This window comes from Ochlerotatus camptorhynchus, unplaced genomic scaffold (genome assembly GCF_037179485.1).
Source record: "Ochlerotatus camptorhynchus isolate MF236.1 unplaced genomic scaffold, CSIRO-AGI_Acam_v1.1 ptg000193l, whole genome shotgun sequence".
In the NCBI taxonomy this organism is placed as follows: Eukaryota; Metazoa; Arthropoda; class Insecta; order Diptera; family Culicidae; genus Ochlerotatus; species Ochlerotatus camptorhynchus.
The window spans coordinates 2,523,439-2,545,704 of NW_027040683.1; the positions used below are offsets into that span (position 1 = coordinate 2,523,439).

Consider the following 22,266-nt stretch of genomic DNA (forward strand, 5'->3'; position numbering starts at 1 on the left):
GTTTTCGGATGAGCCAACATTTATCTCACCGGCTGGCAACCCATCGACGCTAGACCTGTTCCTGACAAATATCGGCTTGTCCAAGCCGGTAGCATTGAACGAACTCAGCTCCGACCACCAACCGGTGGTGGCTGAACTGGGCTGCAACGTGGCTCCTGCTTCAAGCCTGCGCAAGGACTACCATCGCGTAAACTGGGCCCAGTTTGGACGCGTGGTAGACAGGCACATCATCGACAACCCGTCGCTTGACACCGTGGAGGACATCGACCGAGCGTTGGAGGGACTCCACCAAGCCATAACCGTGGCTGACGAGGCGTGCGTCCGACGAGTTCCTGTGAGGGGTAAGTTTATTGCCATTGATTCCCACACCCAATTACTGATTCGCTTGAGAAATGTGCGTAGACGCCAGTTCTAGAGAACCGGAGATCTAGCGAGGAGACGTGAAATGGCCGATCTGAACAAGGAGATTGCTTCCAGAATGGTCTCACGACCGCTCCAGACCATTCTGGAAGGTAGCTAAGGTCCTAAAGACGCACCCCAAACCCATTCCTCCACTCAAAGATGAAAATGATGACGATCGGCTCATAATCACCCCTCAGGAGAAATCAAATGCGATTGGTGAGCATATTGCCAAATCGCACTTGCTTGGCTTCAACATCCAAAGTCCGCTCGAAGTTCAGGTTGAGCAATGCGTACTCAACCTTGATTCCTCCCCTTGTGCCATCCCTGCCGAGGATAGAATCACAGTGGAACAGATTTGCTCAACGCTGAAATGCATCAAAAACATGAAGGCCCCCGGGTTTGACGGAATATTCAACCTAGTGTTGAAAAATCTCAGCATGAAGGTTCACTCTCTGCTGGTTGCTGTCTTCAACAGATGCTTGGAACTGCACTACTTTCCAAGTATCTGGAAGACAGCGAAAATCATACCTATCCGCAAACCCGGGAAGGACCCAACGCTAGCTTCAAGCTACAGACCAATCAGCCTCCTTTCAGCGCTGAGCAAATTGTTCGAGAAACTTATTCTCAATCGTTTGCTCAAGTTTGTCGAGGAACACAACATTCTCCTACCGGAACAGTTCGGGTTCAGGAAGGGGCACTCCACAAATTATCAGCTAGTACGGGTGATGAATAACATCCGAAGTAACAAGGCTGTATCCAAGTCTACAGCCATGGCATTGTTAGACGTTGAGAAAGCATTTGATCACAGACAAACAGACGTAACTCTTTGAAAAACTTGTTCTTGAAAACATAGTATCTCAAAACATATAACCTCAGTAACGACATCTCTCTGGCTTCTCGCGGAAAACAAGCTTGCTCGTTAACTCGTAAACAATATTGCATAAAAGTTCTATAGAATATATAGAAACGTCAAAGTGATCCGATGCCAGCGCTGCGGCGAGTAGTTCGCGGAACTGATAATATTCAAATCAACCGTTAAATGCATGAACGAAGCTACACAATGAAGAGTTACGTCTGTTTGTCTGTGATTTGATAATGTCTGGCACAATGGGCTTGTATACAAGCTTTCTAACTTCAACTTTCCTTTGCATCTTGTTAAAATCACCCGTAACTACCTTCAGCAAAGGTCGTTCAGGGTATTGTTGAACGGTTGCAATTCAAGACATTTTCCATCCCAGCAGGTGTTCCGCAAGGAAGTCTGTTGGGCCCTTTGCTATACAGCATCTACACTTCCGACATTCCTCCCTTGGGTAACGGTTGCGTGTTATTTCTGTTCGCAGATGATACTGCTATAACCGTCAAGGGAAGGATGCCTCGTGAAATAACAAACAAGCTTCAACGATGCCTTGACGCCTTTGCTGATTATGCCACCACATGGAAAATCAAAATCAATGCTTCCAAAACCCAAACAATAATGTTCCTCCATCGGCAATCACCCAAACTAAAACCAGCTCCCTCTTGTACTGTAATCATGGATGGCACAAGGGTTGAGTGATCCGCCGAAGTAACCTATCTCGGGATGTTGTTTGACGAAAAGCTCCTATTCCGCTCGCATGTGGAGAAAACCGTAATCAAGTGTTCCACCTTGGTTAGGTCTCTGTATCCGCTGATTTGCCGTAGATCCCACCTCTCAAGGGTGAACAAACTGGCTGTCTACAAACAAATCATAGCACCTGCGATCCTCTATGCAGCTCCGGTGTGGGAATCATGTGCTCAGACTGACAGGAACAAAATCCAGGTTGCTCAGAACAGAGTGCTTAGGATGATCCTTGATCGTCCCTTTGACACAAGAATTTCAGACCTCCACCAAGAGGCGAACATTCCAAAATTAGATTTCAAAATTGATGACTAGGTTTATGCAGAAATGCATTACATCAGAACATGCTTTGATAAGCAATTTGTATATAGTAGGTTAGGTGTATATAGTAGTTACAGGTTAATTGTAGTTGTAACTAGTAGTTATAAGTAGTCTCCTTTTTCAAATTCAAAACAAACCAATCCCACCAAGGTGGTCATACTCTAATAACAGGCCTGATAGGACTAGGAACTGTAAATAATAATTAAAAATTTCAAATGTACTAAAGTTGAAAAGACGCATCTGTGTCACTTGATAATCCATACATGTAAACCAAACAAATACAAGAAATAAAGATCATTTGAATTGAAAAAAAAAATATATCTCTAGAACAGCTCTGGGTTAATATGAAACTGCAACACTGTTCTGTTAGTATTGGTGTATTTTACCTTCCACCTGATCGCAAGAATGATTTACTTGGCGTGAATAACCATATCGAGTCTATAGAAGCCATTCATTCACAACTTGGGAATAATGATCATGCTATTCTGCTTGGTGAACACACCAAGCAACGATCGTCCTTCCGTAGGTGCATTGCATTCTCACATCTCTGTTGCTTGCGCCTTTTTACTAGATGGCTTCAATCTGCATGGTATGTCTCAAGTTAACTATATTACTAATCAGAACATGCGAATCTTGGATTCCGCTTTGGTGAATGAAGCAACGCTCTCTCGATGCCATATTGAAGAAGCTGTAGAACCACTTTCTATTCTTGATGACAATCATCCCGCTATTGAAGTAACTATTAGTCTCTAACAGCCTACTGAATTTGAGAGTTTCCCAGACGAACCTGGACTTGACTGGCCACCGCGCTGATTTTGAAGGAATACTTGAAGCGCTTCGCCACACTGACTGGCACATTCTTGAATCCGCTGAATTTTCTTGAATTTGCTGTACAGCAGGTACTTCACCTGTGTGTTGAAGAGTTACTTGGTTGATTTTGTTCCACTGCGAAGTCCATCTTCGGAACCATCTTGGGGAAATACACATTTAGGGCGAATCAAAGAACTCCTACTGCCGGTCTCGTTGTCCTTTTGCCAAGCAACATTTCGCACGTGCTAGTAACAATTGTCACCGTTATCTGTACATTTTTGTTTCTGAGCAATGAAGTCTTCAGCTTCGTAAAAGTGCAATTTGTTTGCTACTCACTTTAGAAGAGCATTCAATGATTCTCCGTCATCTGCAGTGCACGTCAAATCCCAGAAGCTTGTAGAGATACATCTAGTGGTGTCTGTTCTCTGAGAAGCTTTGCGATCACGTTAAATCAGGTGGACTCTGCAATAAACAAATGGAAATACTCTGTGTCCAGTCCAGATGGCATACCGTCATGCATCCTGAAAAAATGCGGCGATGAGTTGTATGACACTTTTCAACATATCAATAGGGAAGAGTAGTTTTCCCACAAGCTGGAAAACGCCAGTCATGTTCTCCGTGTTTAAAAAAAAGGGATCGACAGAACATCGAGAATTACTGAGGAATAACTTCGTTGTGAGCTTGTTCAAAGGTTTTCGAAATCATAATAAATGATGTACATTTCGACTCCTGCAAGAATTACATTTCTACGGATCAGGACGGTTTCTACCCCAAAAGATCAACATCTACACATCTCGTCCAATTTGCTTCGTTTTGCAAATCAGCTGATTACTGAAACGTCTAGGAAGAATTGGTGTATTTGCGGTTTGGATTAGAGAGGGTCTAGTCAGAGACGATGTTAAATAAGAGACGCGCGAAGACTGAAGCCAAAAGTTCAAATCGAACCGTCAAACGGGGTTGAATTTAATTGTTGGGGTTAGTTGGTTGGTTGTTTGTCTTTATTAAGAAGATTTTCAGCCAGACGCTGGTTAATTGTTGCGATTTAAATAATTATAATTAAGTTTGCGTATGAAATGTTAAATTGGACAGGGAATATTATTGTTATTCGCCAGCTATATTCTCGTTATGTTCTCACGAAATATTCGCTCGAGCACAACGAAAAACATCTACACAGGCTCTGTAACAAAGATCAAGGCGTTTCCGGTGTAATATATCAAGATAGTAAAATTTGTGGAATACTTCAAAAGTGAGATTTCACTTATACATAATAGGAAGCAACAATCGTAAATTGAATAATATTGTGCAACGCTCTGTAAAATATTCCCTACAATGTGGTATAGTTGGTTTCACTCAGAGTTGTCCAAAATTGAGCCTTCAAATACTTCGATTGAATAGCGATACTACCGATACGATTAAAAAAGTACATATTCATTGTGACGCTTACGACAGTCGCTCAAATTAAAAGTCACTCGAAAAACACAAAATTGCGGGTGGCCAAACCTTGGAGAAAAATAACCTAGTTGGCCGTGCAACCAGATTTACTTTTATTCTCTCCGCTCGTCTCTTATATAACATCGTCTCTGGGTCTAGTATAAGCGAGAAGCAGAGTCAAAACAAACTGCCTTGGCAACCTATGCTTATATGGTTTTTAGCAACACTGCCAATGCAATCAATATAGGCGGTGCTCGATTTGCTCTAGCTTTGACAGTTCGTAGATACTATACCCAATCTAGTTTGGATCATACCTTACAGATCGGAACCTCACCGTTAATATCGGATTTGAATCTTCGGAACAATTTTCAAACATATCTGGCATTCCACAGGGTAGCAACCTGGGTCCTTTGTTATTCTCACTCTTCATCAACGAGCTTTCCCCCGTACTACCATCTGGCTGCCGTGTGTTTTACGCTGATGACGTTAAAATATACATGATCATTAAAGGTATCGGGTGCTGCTGAATAGTTTTGCTGATCGGTGAAGCCGGTACATGCTAACGTTGAGAATCCACAAATGTAACATTATATCACAGACAAACAGACATAACACTCGCAAGTTGTTCATCGAACAAGCATTTAACGGTCAATTTGAAAGTAACGTAGTTGGTAGTACCGCTACCTGTGGCGCGCATAGTCAATTCCCTTGTGTTTGACGTTTACACACTACCGCCATCTGTTCACCGTAGTGCCCACCACAGTGTACTCAACAGATGGCGGTAATGGTTTTTAGTGACGATGTTTTACAGTGAGAAATATTCAATAAGTTATGTCTGTTTGTCTGTGATTATATCGTTTCATCGCAGGCTCTGACCGTGTGGACATATTAAACCCCACCTCCACCAGGGAAGTCTGATTCCGATTGAAAATCCAACTAGAACGCTAGTGACGCATCTTTGACTGAGTCGATGGCTTTCGGTCATCAGAATCTGAAGAGCACCGTCACCTATGATTCATAAGAGTCCTCATCATACTCCATTCCAGTAGAAGTTATTGTTTCGGCGAACGTTCTTGCTCGAAGCTTTGATTCGGTGGCCGAGGCCGTTGCTTATTAGATTCAGTGGAGCAACGAACCGATAATCAGGACAGTTAGGATCTGGGATAGGATTCCACTGATTGTTGTTTTGTTTCTTCAAAACAAAACATGTGAACTGTCAAATTAACCGGGTTGCCAAACATACCATTATTCTAGTCTAGTCTAGTCTAGTCTAGTCTACACATACACAGCCAGTACTTGAAAGAATCCTGGAAAATGATACATCTATCATTTTTCTTGTCATTATTAATGCCTGCTGCACATCAAGGATGTGAAACAAACAATAAAGCGGCCAGGCCTACTGTGTAGCGTTTAGTTAATTTTTGTGGAAGTGAATGTTTACCATGTCTACTTAATAAGTATAGACAGTGGTTAACATTTAATCCACAGGTAATCAAAGAGCGGGGACATACCGTACCAACCGCTCCGTATGCAGGATTTGAAAATAGGCTATATAAATCGTTGGGAGTGACAGAGCTAAGAAAGTTAATGTACACTCCTTGGTTGTCCGATCTCCTGGGATGGAACACAGGTATTTACCCCTTGTGTTCGAGCGTACAGTCCTCCCTCCGTACAAGCGTGGACGGCACCGCCAACCCACTGCGATCCCTCAATCGATCCAGCCGACCTCAGTCGAAGGACAACAGAGAGCGGTGTGCGGACGTAACCTATACGGAGGGAATGCTGTATTCGCCTAGGTTATAGCGCCCTTGCTCGCTACCATTTTCTTCTAGCGGTTGGGACCTGAGCACTAACTCTTGTCCTAGCCCTATATGGCATATGGTTATAGCGCCATTACTCGCTTTCTGAAAAGAGAAGAAGGGAAGGGAAGGAGAGGAAAAGGACTTGGGAAAAGGAAATGCGGAATTCCTTTCCTCATTAGTATTTGTATCGTCAACTTTTATGAAAACTATATAAATCATTTTTCCTTGGACAGAGGTATTATTACGACTTTTGAATAAGATTGTCTTATCATTTGTTATTCAAAATTTAATGTTATAATGATCAACATAGCTTTGGATTATCCAATATAAATCGGTAACACTGTCCTGCAACCGATGATTTTTCTAATCCGAAAACTAAAAGTTACGAAAAAGCACTGATGCCTTCATTAAGTTCCACTTTCACGCGACGTTCAATGGTTAAACAAGTAAACAAGTTATTAAAATGAAATCACGTTCCCGAAAGCAGTCAACAATGTATCTTAAACCGGATCAAGCGTGCGCCCTATTTTTCTAAACATTCCGACGCGTTCCGCCCAATATCTATCAATTACGTTTTTCTACAATAGTAGCCTGGGATAAATCCTAATTCGACCGACACGTGTTTGTTGAAAAATTATATTCTGCCTAATATCAGTAGTCAGTAGTCATTAGGAAACCTGTTACTATATTACCACATATCTCGATGAACATTTCAAATGGTCCCATCTGCCTTGATCGACTCTCTTCATCGACTTTCTCTTTTCATAACCACTGCCATGCAAACAGATTTCGCGCTAATTCTACCACATAGTTTGATAAAGGAGGTTCTTATCTAGTGACAAAACGTCAAATACAACAGGGAAAGGTTTTGCAGCTTAGTTATTAACGAAAGAGAAAGTCGATGAAGATAATCGATCAAAGCAGATAGGACCATTTGAAATGTTCATCGAGATATGTATCCTTCTTTCATGAATTTGTTTTACGAACATGATCTAACACAACCTTTTTCTATGACAAAACTATGTTCTGATAAAATTGGATCATTGCCTAGACCAACTATTGAAACTTAAGAACAAAACAATTGGCCATAAAATCTACCTGTAACCATTTTTTATGACTGCAAAAAGTTTGAACTCTGGAGTTCGAAGGTGATAGCTTTACCGTATACCCATTAGCCCATTTCAAGATCGCATGCTTCCGAAGATTTTGCTTACAATAAGCCCCGCTCCGGTACAGTATCGATGCTGATAATGTACTGAAACTTTCTATAAAACAGTAGCGCAAAATTTGATTGACGCGTATTTAATGATTTAAAAAAAAATATTTACGATAGAATTACCACAAAAATTAAGGAACGAGCTCACCAAATTAGTATCCAGAAAAGAACGGCACGGCTTAACAGGGTTTAACCAATGGGAATCTTTTCTTTCCATGCTGATTTCACGGTCTAAATCACTAACACTGGCACAACACGGTTACTAAATACGTAAAAACTGAACTGGACTATACATTTGGAAATAATTCAAACGAAAATTCTTCCGGATGGCGTAGCGCCACCAGCCAAAACGCTGACAGAAGATTATCGCAAAAAATCCCGACAATCGACTCATGATGTTCTGCTCAGTAAGCAAAAACGGTTGCTCTAAGGCCACCGAGCCTTCATATCACATAATACCGTTGCTCAAATTTGTGTATCCATTCAAGCCCGGAACCAATGACAACAACGAGTTTCGCAAAATACACGATACACAAGCGATTTTACCATAAATCTCTTTGATATGTAAGGACCTGGGACCGCGTTTTTCTGGTCAGTAAGCAGGCCACTGTAACCGGCGATCTTTCAAATCCGAAAACTAAAAACTACGAAAAAGTACTTAGGCCTTCATTAAGTTCCACTTTCACGCTGCGTTCAATGACAGGGACTTATCCAGGATTACATCTGAAAAATCCAAATCTGGCCAACGCCCACCCTAAACCTAAACCTGTTCTAATCCACCTGAAATGACTACCGAATGGAAGACTTTGACTACCCAGCCATGCAATAGTCTCATTCCGTGCCTTATGGCAACTTGATGATTCTATTGCGCTCATCTTTTTGCACCACCCAGGGGAGACTTGGTCCTGTACCCAATGCTTAACTTATCTCCATTCCACTCAGCTACTCGCAATTTCTTGTGATATAGTGGGCGGAATATTATTATATGAGACAATTCAATGCAGACGTCTTTCCAAATTTGGCAGATCGACAGGTAATCGGTGAGTTACCACGATAGTTGCTATTCAACAACTCGACAACGTCCCATCGTCAACGCCTGCTATGAGAATTTCCCATTGCAGACGCCAACGAAATGACGTCATCGAGCTATCGATCAACTACCCTGGTTATCGCCTGGTACCTTATAGCACGATGCTAGGAGGCGAACCGGAAGAATCGATGAGCTACCTCTCCCCCGGGTTGCCAAACATACCATTATTCAAACAAAAAATTCAGTCTAATGACACTCTTGGCACTGCCGGCACAGCTAAGGCACACTGAGAAAAAAGTTGGCGCAAAATAAGTGTGTGGACCAAGGGGAAGGTCACTCCGCACACCAATCTTGGGTCATCTTTTTTGTCAGTGTGCCGGTCATAGAGCAAGCTGCGTTTTTTTGTAAAATACCCATCCCGGCAGCCCGGTATTTCTGACACCTTGAATTTTTTGGTTTGAAATCGCAAGGGTAAATCGGATTGAGGATCATGCGGGAAGTGGCGGGTGCGCGAAATTTTGGAGTTTTGTGTTCAAAGGATAGTTCTGTGTTTAAGGGTTATTGCCCTCAAAGGCAGACCAGAAACCTACACGCAAACCAAAAATCTATTACAATGAATGTTAGTTCCGTTTCCTATCATCCTCTGTTCATGAACATCGCAACGAATGATAGAAATTGACCATGCAGGCGATGTAATGGTTTTTTGTCTATTTTTATTTTGTGTTCCATCTACAGGGTGCGTGACGAATTTTTGCAGTAAATGGCATATTTGAGAAAAAATACACCAGTTAGGTATTCTAGCAATGAATTTTGTGCGATTTATTTTCTTTCGCAACATATGGAAGTTGTAAGTAAATTTATTCAAAAAATTGCCTTCCCTTTCGACGACTGTAGTTAGACGCTTCCGGAAACTGCAGTATGCACGTTTTAAAATGTTTCGATCCACAGATGTCATCACTGCCTTGATTTTAGCTTTTAGCGACTTAAGTGTGGTGCGAGGAGTTCTATTGGTTTCCCGTTGGACGACGCCCTATACAAAATAATCCAACGGATTGATATCGGGACTGCTTGGGGGCCAAATTTCTTCCTCCCAAATTTACGAAATATTTTCCGTAAGCCATTTCTGTGCTTTATTAGCAGTATGAGCAGGTGCTCCGTCTTATCACTTTCCCAAGCCTTTTTTAATATTATACACTGTTCTTTCAGACACATTTACCGACCGAATTATTTCTTTCACGCATACTCCGGCGCGCTACAAAGCGACAACGGCTGACAGATTGCTCTCTTGTTTCGACATGTTTTCGTTTACTCAACATTGTTTGTTTAAATCTTACACCTAACAGTATAAGCTATCCAGTGCTGCCAAATATATCTAAATCATGATGCACAAGCATGAGAAATTACTATTTGAAATTTACTGCAAAAATTCGTCACGCACCTTGTACGTTTTCGACTATACCAGTAAGCTTGTAGAACGACGCACATTGTAGAACATTGTAGAACGACGCACACACTTGTCTCGAATCTCTCCAGCAGAAAAAGCATACGAAGTCGAGCATGCGAGAAAATGAGCGCTTCATGTTTGCTTTTAGGCTAACCATATTCAGAAGCATGGAGAGGGCAGTGGAGAAAGCACAGGTCTGATAATCGCAACGTCCGTGGTTCGAGTCCAGTCGGCAACCTTTTTTCTATTTTTTTTTTTCTACATAATTAATTTCACTCACTAATACACTCCACATTTTTCAGTCTCCAATTTTCTTACATCGGACCGCAGCTAGGTATATCGCATCCTCGGTTCATGCGGTCTCCACTAACATCCTCTGATGATTTTTTTTTTTTTTCGTTTATTTATTTGATAAGGCTCAACCGAATTAACTTAACAGAGCCGAGGATTCATGGTCACTATACAATACATCTTAAAGCTATAGTCAAAAGGTACAACACAATAAACACTTTATCTTCCGCTATCCAAAAAGCCTCCTCCATCAGAACTGGAGCCGCTTCCAGAGGTTTCATTGTATGGCAGTTACGCCATCGTTGGGCAAAGCACTTCGTAGTCAAACGTAGTCAACACTCACACACTCATCACGAAACGGTTGCTTTCCAAAGTCAACGGCGCATCGACCGACAGAACTGCTGATGAAGAACAATGAGGAGGACCACACAATGGTTGCTGCCGAGAGAACAGGCGATCGCGGGGCACACATCGAGAGTTGTCTGCTTTTGTCGACAGCCGAGTAAACACTGATCCTCTGATGATGAATCACACATAATTGTAAGCGAATCTTACATCCCCCGGTTGGGTGTAGCCTTTCGTGATGTGAAAAGCAACGGTCCATCAGCGGCCGGAAAGAGTTGGAACCGGTGGAGAACATTGTTGGAGACCAACTATAGAGTATGAAGAATAGATTTCTGTTTTTTTTTGTGTGAGTTGCAGCATTATTTGAATTAAGGGTACTAATGGGTCTGAGTAACTGCTCTTTCTCTTTAGCCCACTACATTTCGTAGTTAGATCCATAAAAGAACTGGTGGTCTGAGTGCCTCTGGTATATTCAATAAGAGACCTTTTTGAAGTTCAATCATCTTTCTCTATCTAGCACACATGGACTAATCTGTTTCCCTCTTGCTCGTACTCGTTCGCTTTAAATGGTACAGTAGTATATGCATCAACCTTAACTACTTTTCTCATTTTCATCAAAAATGCTCAAATGATTTTGAGAATTTACAGCACTGCTCATCATACTCCAATCCAGTAGAAGTTATTGTCTCGGAGAACGTTGGATAGAACATTTTGCTCAGGCATCAGGCTCTCTCTAGGCCTACGAGCGAGCGAGTGTGTGCGCGAAGCACCCCTCGTTACATCGTCCAACCTCACCACAACGCTTCACCTGTTTTAAATGGTAAAAGCCGTTCCCGTCGTGTGCCGTATATGTGTAGCGATTAAACGTCAAAAAGCTCTAGGGGATGTTCCTGAATATACAGCACGTAATGTTGTGAACAACTTCAATGACAGTTCCGGAGTGATTTGAGATTTGGGCGTAATTGCTTTTGTAAACAAAGACGTCAATTGCCGATTTCTCTTGAATTAAAGCTCAATCTCACAAACAAACAATACCAAATGATAGAGGGCTCATTCCTCTACCTGAAAGCGTTATTAGTTTTTGAGATAGAGCTTTCATTCGCGAGAAATCGGTGATTGACGTGATTGTTTACAAATGCAATTACGCACAAATCTCAAATCACTCCGGAGTTGTCCAGCAATGCTCCCATTTTAATTACAACAATACAATACCAATGAGATTGTGCCGAAAGTGTGCCGATGGATGTGCCCAAACTGTGTCGATTCTAATTTCGGCACAATGTGCTGAGTGACTCACCCCCTGGTGTGGACGGAAACGGAAACGTGAAGTTTCGAAATCTACCGAAATTGATGTATAATCAGATAGAGCTCACCAAATTCTGCCTCCAAAAAAGCACCGGTTTGCTCACTTGCGGTAATCTAAAAAATCTTCCACTTTTTTACCACCGAACACAACATTTTGAATCATAAGCGAAGTATTTGATTTGCACATAATTGTTGCCACCTCATTCGCGTACATCCTCCGGAAGGCAGAACGCCAGCACCAAGAAACCAAAACAAGACCCGGTAAATTCTTGGGAATGGGAGGGAGGCTAAAAGAAAAACTGACCGCCGCAACGCCACAGGAACACAACTACTCGAAACACATTCTTGTCCCAGAGTTTTCCCGTTTATTACAATACCACTCAAAAAACTTCTTAATGGATCTTAATTTACACTTATCCACACAAAAAAACGAATATTGTTTTTACTTGGAACAATTGAAAAATTCGCGGAAAACAATCGAAATCAGCGACAGCGAAAACAAAACAAACCGTTCATGGGCAGAGCCTACTGCGTTTTTCATTTGCATGTTGTTTTGAGTGTGACCCCAAACTTATGATCGAAAGTGTATCTACCTAATGTCGTTTTCGTTTTTGCGGTGTAGCTACACCGGTGCTACACTGCCGTACACCGAAATATTTTAGGGTGTAGATATAGGATGCACCTTTGTTTACAAACAAATGATGTTGAGCTGTCAAAGACTCGCGCTTATTCCTGCTTACACTACACCGGTGCTACACCGCAAAAACGAAAACGACATAACCTAAAATTTAAAATTATAATCAAGGAATCAGTTCGAAGAAAAACTGAAAAATTGAAAGTTCTAAACTACCTATATTAGATATTGATAATATTACTTATAATACAAAAAAAATCACACAATCACAATCTACGAGTTCAAACGGGACGCGACAAGAAATCAGTACAACAGATGCTCTACAGATATGCTACAGTTGCAGCTGTTACCACTAACTAACAACAGTTGAAATGATCAATAAGGACGAAGCCATTTGGAAACTCCAAGTAGGTATAGATGCAGGCCTGTTCAATGGCTGTTGCATAGCTTCATTCGGCAAGAGAAGACAGATACAACGTTGTTATTGTCAGTACTTTGCAAGCTCCATTCCCATAACCATAGGTCATACTTATTCATATTATTTACGGAAACACACCGACTCTCCGAGCATCACGATGTGCATATACATGGCAATGGATCCGAGTCATGAAGAACTGCATCACAGGAAGCTTTTTAAATGTAAAGTAGAATTTAATTTGACTCCAAAGGAAGGTTCCATGCCCTGCATCATTTTTTCGTTCCTTGATGGAAGTCAAGGCATCATGGGAAAGTGAATTCCACGTTGGACACTGCAGCCTTTTGCCTTCATGAAAATCCCATCCTTTCAGACCGTGCCTGTCTGGATGTACGATGGGAAGAAAAATGTTCATTTCAACAGAGTTAGTCCGTAATCGGATGGACAAAGTTGATGCCAGAGGATTTTTCTCTGGAACAAGGTTTATTGAGTGCAAGACAAGGAGCTTATGCTGCACATTGTTACGAGATTTGTGCGGTTTATATTCTTTTGAAGCTCGAAGGATAAAATTACTACGAACAATATTTGCGCTACCAGAGTGGAAATGCTAATTTAAACTTATTTTCTTTTCTGGAATTTAAACTAATTATGTATGATCTTATAGTTGTTCACTACTGAATTCTTAATTTAGCGTTTGTACAAGCTTTCAACACTCATGACATTTAAAGCGATACTTTACATTTCTCAAAATATCCCCATCCCATTCTTACCAGAGATGCACTTCACAGATAAGCTCAGTTAAAATGGATTTGGAAGTGCTATAACGATCGTCTAATGGTGAATTAGTGAAATCTCTCCCCTGATGAACGCCAGCAAAAAGCGGCTAATAACAAGATAAATCGTAATGGATAGGAAGAGCAGTTCCGCATCAACCCAACATAATTTCAATTTTGTATAACGACCCTTTGGGGGAGAATTTTTGCCTTGAGACGGAACAGCATAGCGAGAAAGCCATGTGCCAAAACAGACTTTATTAAGTATATACTTATACATATCAGCGTGACGAGCAGCCACTGCACGCCTTTCAGTAGCTTATTCAAAAATAAATAAAATCAAACCGAATCCTCCACTTCCAACTTCAACATCGGAGCCAACATAGAATTTAAGCAGCGTCTAGAAATGTGTTTGTACAGATTTGCCGTGTATTCGCTTTACGTATTGGTTCCTGGCAAATATGAGCTCTCGTGCGCGAAATATAGACCAGAGAGCATGTTCAAATCGTCTGGAGAAATCCATGCCGAATCATCTAAAGTTTTGATGTACACCCAACACATATTTTTAATACAGTCAAAAATTGGCTTAAAGATTGACTAAAAGTAAATTGGTACGCCCCTCGCACGCCACTAGCACGCCTCTAGTGCTGAGAATCGAAAACCTTTCACAGTGGTTTGTTTACATTTCTATAGAGAACAACTGGTGCAAGTTTGATCAAAGTAGTCGATCGCGTTCAGAAATAACGTCAAATGGAACTCGAAAGAAGATGAAATATTGTGCACAAACACCTAGAAAATCCGGAGTGGTCCGGTTCCAAGCTGGCTAAAGTGCTGAATATGCCGAAAACAACAGTTTGTCGAGTGCTCAAAACTAACAAAGAAATTCTAAGTGTGGAAAGGAATCAGCGGACCTACGAAAAAGCTGAAGCCGGGGATCATCAGCTACACAGCAAGGTGTTGAGGTGCGTTAATGCCAACCCCGGTCTTTCGATCCGAAATGTGGCCAGAAGATACAACGCCAACTTTCAAACGGTGCGGAACATCCTTGCCAGGGAAGGATACAAATCGTATAAAGCCAGTAAACATCCGAACCAGCACATGAAGTAGAATTCCGTGGCCAAAAAGCGTATAAGGCTCTTGTACGACCGTGTTTTGACGGAACTCAAGGGCTGCACATGATCGATGACGAAACATACGTCAAACTCGATTTTAAGCGGCTTCCCGGTCAAAAATTTCACATCGCGACTGGACGTGGGGATGTGCCGGGAAGATTAAAGTTCGTGTTGGCCGACATTTCTCACACCTTGACGATGACTTCCCAAGTTTCACCTTGACACCTTGACGATGACATCTAAGAATGCCTGAAAAGCGTGTATTGCCGTTCATCCGCAAGCATAGGGGCAAGTCATCTTTTGGTCCGATTCGGTCAGCTGCCACTACTCCAAAGTGGTTCTGGAGTGGTATGCTGCCAACAATATAGATGTTGTCCCCAAGCTAATAAATCCTCCAAAACGCCCGGAATTTCGACCAATCGAAAAATACTAGGCAATTTCAAAGCAGCGCCTTCGACGAAGCGGCGGGGCAGTCAAGAACATCCAGCAAATGCGGGCAAAATGGGTGCTGATGGGCTCCATCAAGAAGATGGTTCGAGATTTCGTTCGAGCTGGAGAAATGTAACCATCGAATGCTGTAACTTTGATGTTTTAGTAAAAGTAGTGTAAAGCAAGCCTTAATGGACTTTTTAAACTTATTGAATCACGGATCACATGTATTTTTGTGCGTACCAATTTACTGTTAGTCAGCCGTTATACAGTTGATGTTTGCCTGTATAAGCTAGTCTGCCAAAAACCAGCTTACGAAAAGTTTTTCACTGCTGCAGAACTGAAAATTCAAAGAGAAGATCCAAGAACCAAAATTCATATTTATGGAGATTTTAACCAGAATACTGTTAATTTTATACAGGATAGTGATAATGATTCTCTGTTGTTACCAATTGTAGGAGAAAACGATACTTTGCAATTCATCTTTGATAAAAGCAGCCACTTGGGACTTGATCAAATTAACCATGTTCGTAACCAGCTCAATTCCTATTTGGATCTTATGTTTACTAATTGTACAGAAGATTTTTGTATTGTAGAAGCAGCAGTTCCATTATGGAAGAATGAAAAATTTCATACGGCTATTGAATACTCAGTGTTCACAGACTCGCATCGGTCACGCCCAAGCGTTGTTGATTTTGAATTAGTTTATGATTTTAAAAATGCAAATGTTCCTGAATTTAACAACAGACTGAATAACATAAGTTGGCAAAACCTTTTAAAAGATGAAAACAACATGGACAAGGCTGTTGACATATTTTATACTAACTTATACAATATTATTGAAGAATTCGTTCCTAAAAGACAAAAGAGAATAGTGAACAGCACCAAATATCCTGTGTGGTATACACAAGAAATCAGAAATATTAAAAACAGGAAGCAAAAAGCACACAAGGCGTATAAAAAGTTTAAAACGTCACAAAATTTAGAAAAATACGTTGAAATTTGCGGAGCACTTGAGGCAGAAATATCGTCAGCATATGAGAATTACAATTCAAGAGTAGAGAACAATATAAAATCAGATCCCAGAACGTTCTTTAACTTCGCGAATGAAAAAATGAAGTCATGTACATTCCCATCACGCATGCAGTTTGAAGAGTGTGATAGCACTGATAGTGAGGATATTTGTAACCTATTTGCTCGTTTTTTCCAAAACACATATAAGAAATCCAGTAATGCTCTCGATTTGAACTATTTTTCTTACCTACTTGAAGGGGAAAATGACGTATCAGTTAAAAATATCACTGTTAAAGAAATTTTTATGACTTTTGAAAGTCTCGATGCTGGCAAAGGACCTGGTCCTGATGAAATACCTCCATTTTTATTGAAAAAAATAGCAACAAGTTTTGTTAAACCATTGTTTTGGCTTTACAATTTATCTCTCAAAACAGGTGATTTTCCAAAAATTTGGAAGAAATCATTTTTAGTTCCAATATTTAAATCTGGCAAACGGTCAGATATTAAAAACTATAGAGGTATTGCAATTATGTCATGCATTCCTAAAATGTTTGAAGCAATTGTTAACCAGAAAATATTTAACCAGGTTAAGCATCGCATTTCAAATAATCAACATGGTTTTTTTTAAAGGTCGGTCAACGTCTACTAATCTGTTGGAATTTGTAAACTTTTCTATTGAAGCAATGGATAGAGGTAATACCGTTGAAACCTTATACACTGACTTTAGTAAGGCTTTTGACAGAGTAGACATTCCCTTACTTCTTTTTAAATTAAAACGTTTAGGTATGACAAGTACACTTTTAAAATGGATTGGATCATACTTGACAGAAAGAACACAGATGGTCCGCTTTAAAGGAAAAATATCTTCGCCAGTTAATGTTACCTCGGGAGTTCCACATGATTTTACATGTACTCTAGGAAACCAGCTGGTTGTAAGGTGCGATAAAATTAGGGACTTAGGAGTAATTCTTGACTCGAAGTTGACATTTGTAGATCATGTGAATACCACAATTCACAAAGCAAATAATATGTTGGGATTCATAAAAAGATTTAGTTATCATTTTAAAGACCCATATACCATCAAAACACTTTATATAGCTTACGTGAGATCAATTCTCGAATACTGCAGTGTGGTTTGGGCTCCATACCATGAAACTTATATAAATCGTATGGAATCAGTTCAAAAACAGTTTTTGTTATTTGCTCTTAGGAAACTAGGCTGGACCTCTTTTCCCCTTCCTTCTTATGAGTCCCGTTGCATGTTGATAAACATTGAAACACTTAAGAAACGAAGAGAAATTTCCATGATTTCCTTTGTCAATGATATTATCTCACAACGCGTAAATTCAGAAAAAATATTAGCAAGATTAAATTTTTACGTACCATCACGCATGTTAAGAACTCGAAATGTATTTCAACTGTCACCTCACAGAACGAATTATGGTAAAAATGGACCAATTAATAGAATGATGAGAGTGTATAATAATTATTGTGAGCATATAGATCTAACGATGTCTAAAGATACAGTAAGGAGAACACTAACTGCTAGGATTTCATCTCGTTAAGTTTAAAACAATTTTTATTTTTTAGATATTTGTATATGCAGTCTACATTTGCTGACAATTTCAAATAAAACGTATGTTTTAAAATAGCATGTAAGGCAACAGCACTATTGTAAAACGGTCTACACTGATTGACGACAAATAAATAAATAGATACTGGAACGCTCGAAATCACGCTTCGTGTCAGCTGTTTTGTGACGACGTTCACGCTACAGCACTCTAAGCCGAGAAGTACTCCAAGGTGGGGAAATTGGTCGTCTTTTGAGATGCTACAGAAACGCACAGTCATCTCGTCAACATCAGTGCATTCAAACACATCGGCCCAGTCTTGATCAAAAAGATACTGCACTAATGAGACATAATCAATTTTCTTTAAGTATAGTAGCCCTGCTCTATCATCCACGTTGCAAGCTGGGTGAGATGGCCAGTCAAGTGGAGCAGGTAGCGACAGAATTGTGGAAAGGATGGTGAACATCAACAGGTAAAAGCGGCACAGCGGATTCGTCGATATCGAAATCATTTTCACCGTTGCAAAATATTAAATCCAGCGTGCGGCCAAGTTCATTTTGGACTGTATTGTGTTGACTGAGATTAACGAAATCCATTCCATTAACGAGAGAAATACTTGCAGCGGTCAGCAATACGATTCCCCACTGTAGACGAGACTGATTATAATCGCCACAAACAAGAATCGTATCATCACAAGATGCCTTGCCGCACAACTCTTTGACTGAGGCAATATGCGCTTCCATAACTTCGACGTCGCGACTTCGGTCGGGTGGGATGTACACATCGCATAAATATAGTCTATAGCCACGTAAGTCCAGCGATACACAGACTTGTTCCAGTCTAGTATCGTGTCTGACATTCTTGCTTAAGTTGCGATCACAGTGTAGCCAGGTCCAAAAATGTGAGTCGAATTGATGCTATCGCCAAGTCCGGTTTCAATCAAGATGATAACGTCATACTCGCAATCAGCAGCAGCCAAGAATAGATCATCAATTTTTGTCCGAATACCTCGTACATTTTGGTAGTACACCCAGATCCGATGTTCAGTCAAATCAGCCGGTTGTTACTCTTGAAGCGGTGAGGCGCTGGAAGCAACGGACGAATCTGGAGCGGAACTAGCGATGACACGAACATACTTGCCTTGAGTTGCGGGTTGGAATACCCCTTCTCCAAGCCCACACACAGGTCCAGGACGACTGTAGGACGATGACTGGATTAACTCGACTGTGGCGGGATAAGAAGGGGCTTCCGTAGTGCCAACTTCAATGCGTCCCAGAGTTCTTAGGCGACCGGTAGGTGACGGATGATTGATGACTGATAATGCTGGAACCCTGGAGCCGCCACTGGAACCAATGAACGAATCAGGAGTGGTACTGGTCGACAAATAGATCATACTTGTCAGACGTAACAGACTGGAAGACCAACTTTTCAACTCACACACAGGGCCAGGACGACTGACACTCTTCCTGTAGGGTTGTCGTCCACTTGCTTGCGTTCGCCTTGCCGGATTGCCGGTTACTTCACGAATCCTCGTTAATCACGACTTTTCGCTCAACCACGTCCGTGCGTCTATCGTTCACCAATACCATAATAATATCCATGTCCAGGGACGTATTCAGTACACCAACATATAAACCCAACTCTACATCCCTTCTTCTCTCCATGGAAATAAATCAAATAGTGCTGAAATTTGAGTTTACTTGAATTGGTTGAAATTAAAAGCTACCATCGATCAAGAATGTCGACATGATTATTGAAATGAGGTTAAAACGGAAATGCTACAATTAAAAATACTGCGAATCCGTAGCCTGTCATGAACTTTAAAATGCCATGAATCTTGTTTTTTTTTCTTCAAATTGAAAATGTGCTCTTCAGCTAACATTGAAAATCATTGCCAAACCTAGCCATCTCACAGTCTCACCAAAACTGACTTAATAAATTACTTTCAGACTTACAAACACTTTCTAGAAATACACTGCTACTTAGAGTATCGTGCTTCTTCACGTCAAGTAGCTAATTAAATATCATAAGACATCATCCACCAATGTTACCACTTATTTAAAGTACATTTAATAGTTTATAAGCTACTTTGATTAAAATCCTCTGGTACTCCACGAGCCTTAAACAGCTGATACTAGCTGTTTAAGTTGCCTTCATGAACCCATTTGTCTTTTGAATGGACCTAATTTATACATATATTTTATTTTATTTTCTTCTTTCTTATGGTTTTAGTTGGAACACATACCAATATTCATTCGAACAACAGTGTGATTTTATCACTTCTTCAGTTGGATATTGAACGTATGACACAAATGCACTTGCATTTTTAAATCATGTAAGACAAGGTACCGTCCTATCAGGTGCACGTCATTGGCCTTTCCGACTTTTATAACATGCTCAATTGGGTAATCCCTTTGCGAAGTTTGTTATCTTCACTTTCGGACCTTCAGTACTTTTGCGTATAGAATGGACTATGTGCAAAATACCTGAAGTGAATCCTGTTAATTCAAATTTATAGCTACAAAACTTTTGCCAAACATGAAAACAGAGTGGCATGTCGTTTGTCGGAGCTTACATCTAAAGTCATTATTAAATCCGTAAGCCATCTCTGTTCAAATGATCCTAGCAAGAACATACAAAATGATTACGTATGATTTCCTTGATCTTAAATGACTACACTAAACTAGAATCTAAGCCTACCCTCATAGTAGTCCTCTCCCGAACGAGTACCTCGATAGTCTTTGTACAATGTTGTGTTGAGTCTCTTCCTCTTGGATTTGACACTCTTACATGAGCTTATGTCTGCTCTAAACTTAGTGTACTTTGAAACACTTTGATAGGGTATTTTCTTTGTGTTTGTAAACAATGGATCAAGCACAATGATATTATTTGTCAAGGAAAGTCGAGAAAATGTCCATCTCAAAGGTATTTCTATGCCGAACTGGTTATCGAACCCTCCGACTTTGAAATACCGTGCCTAAATAACTTGGATATCTGAGACCCACGTAGCACATTGTGCTTGTAATAAGTTTACATAAATCAGGGACCTAGGGAGGCTCATTCACACCTCAATTATGTACCTCTCATACTTCATATTGTAGAACAGTAAATCCCATAACAGTTGACCGTCCACATCACGCTCATCTACTCATTAATCAAGAACAATCCCACCTCAAATCTGCATCACAAAAAAAACAGAACATGTGCATTTTAATGATCTAGTATTGTATTAGATCCGATTCCGTCAATTTGATTCACCGATTTTTATAAAACACGTCTTTGCACGAAATTTGCATGTTGACAGGAACAACCGCGTCTAGGAAAACGTCACAAAGCTATCTCGCATAAGGATCGAGTAAACCTAACGCTACATGAGCGACGCACAGTTGCCTGGCCGTGTGTACTTTTGTACAAACAACTGAATCAATATAAATCGAGCTTTCTCAGCCGGACAATCTATCTGCGCAATCTGTAATTGCCGCTCTCCCATTTTCTCTTCTAATAAACCTACCAAAATTCTGGTGGAGCGATGTAGCCGAGATTTGAAAAATTAACCTTACAACATTACAATTCATACCACTGCGTCCTAGCAAGAAGTACGGTCGACTTGTTTCGCGCTCCGTTGTTTTGGAAGTTTTCTCGGTATTCGCTTGATATAAATTATCAGTTTTTTCTCACTAAGTGACTCCTGGCATAGTTCCCGGTAAATTGATCGAAAAGTGAGTTGTTTTTGTAGTAGAAAGTGTCATTTTCGGAACGATTAATCCGTGCTATTGGTAATTCGCAAACCGATTTGGGCATCATCGTTGCGTGGTCACGCATACGCGCTCACGCATACCCGCTTACGTATCATCATCATCGAGTGTGAGCACCCGTTTCTACATCTACATCGTTCAGCAATCATCGTGCGCCTGTGTGCGCTGAGTACCGAGCCTCGATCAAGTGCACCACAGCGAAGGTCATCCACGCAGCGCGTCTCTTCCAGCCATCTGTGTAAACGCCTACACATATAGCTCGGTGGTAGAAGTATAGGATTATCAGATAAGTTTTTGTTTTTTTCTTGTTTCTTTTCCTCCCCCATTAGTTAAATTTTCATTTTGTATTTCTGTGTTTGTAGTGTTTTCTGTGTATTGTGTCTGTGCGTTCAGTGGGAGAGCGTTTTGCGCTCCCACTAGTTGAACAAAATGGATGTTTTGTCAGAAGACGACATGGATGACCATTCATCTCAGAATAATGATGATGTCATCCCTGGTTCGTCGTCTCAGTCTGTCAATGGGCAGGATGAGAAAAGCTCCAGATTGCGGGCCTACCCGAATGACTCGAC

The 22,266-nt window shown here is 40.8% G+C and overlaps 1 protein-coding gene across 1 annotated transcript in view; it reads right to left on the reverse strand.

Annotated features, from left to right (window-relative positions):
- LOC135702502 (neuropeptide CCHamide-2 receptor-like) overlaps window positions 1-22,266 on the reverse strand; it is a 238,605-nt gene that overhangs the window by 39,497 nt on the left and 176,842 nt on the right. The gene's annotated exons all lie outside the window — the stretch shown is intronic.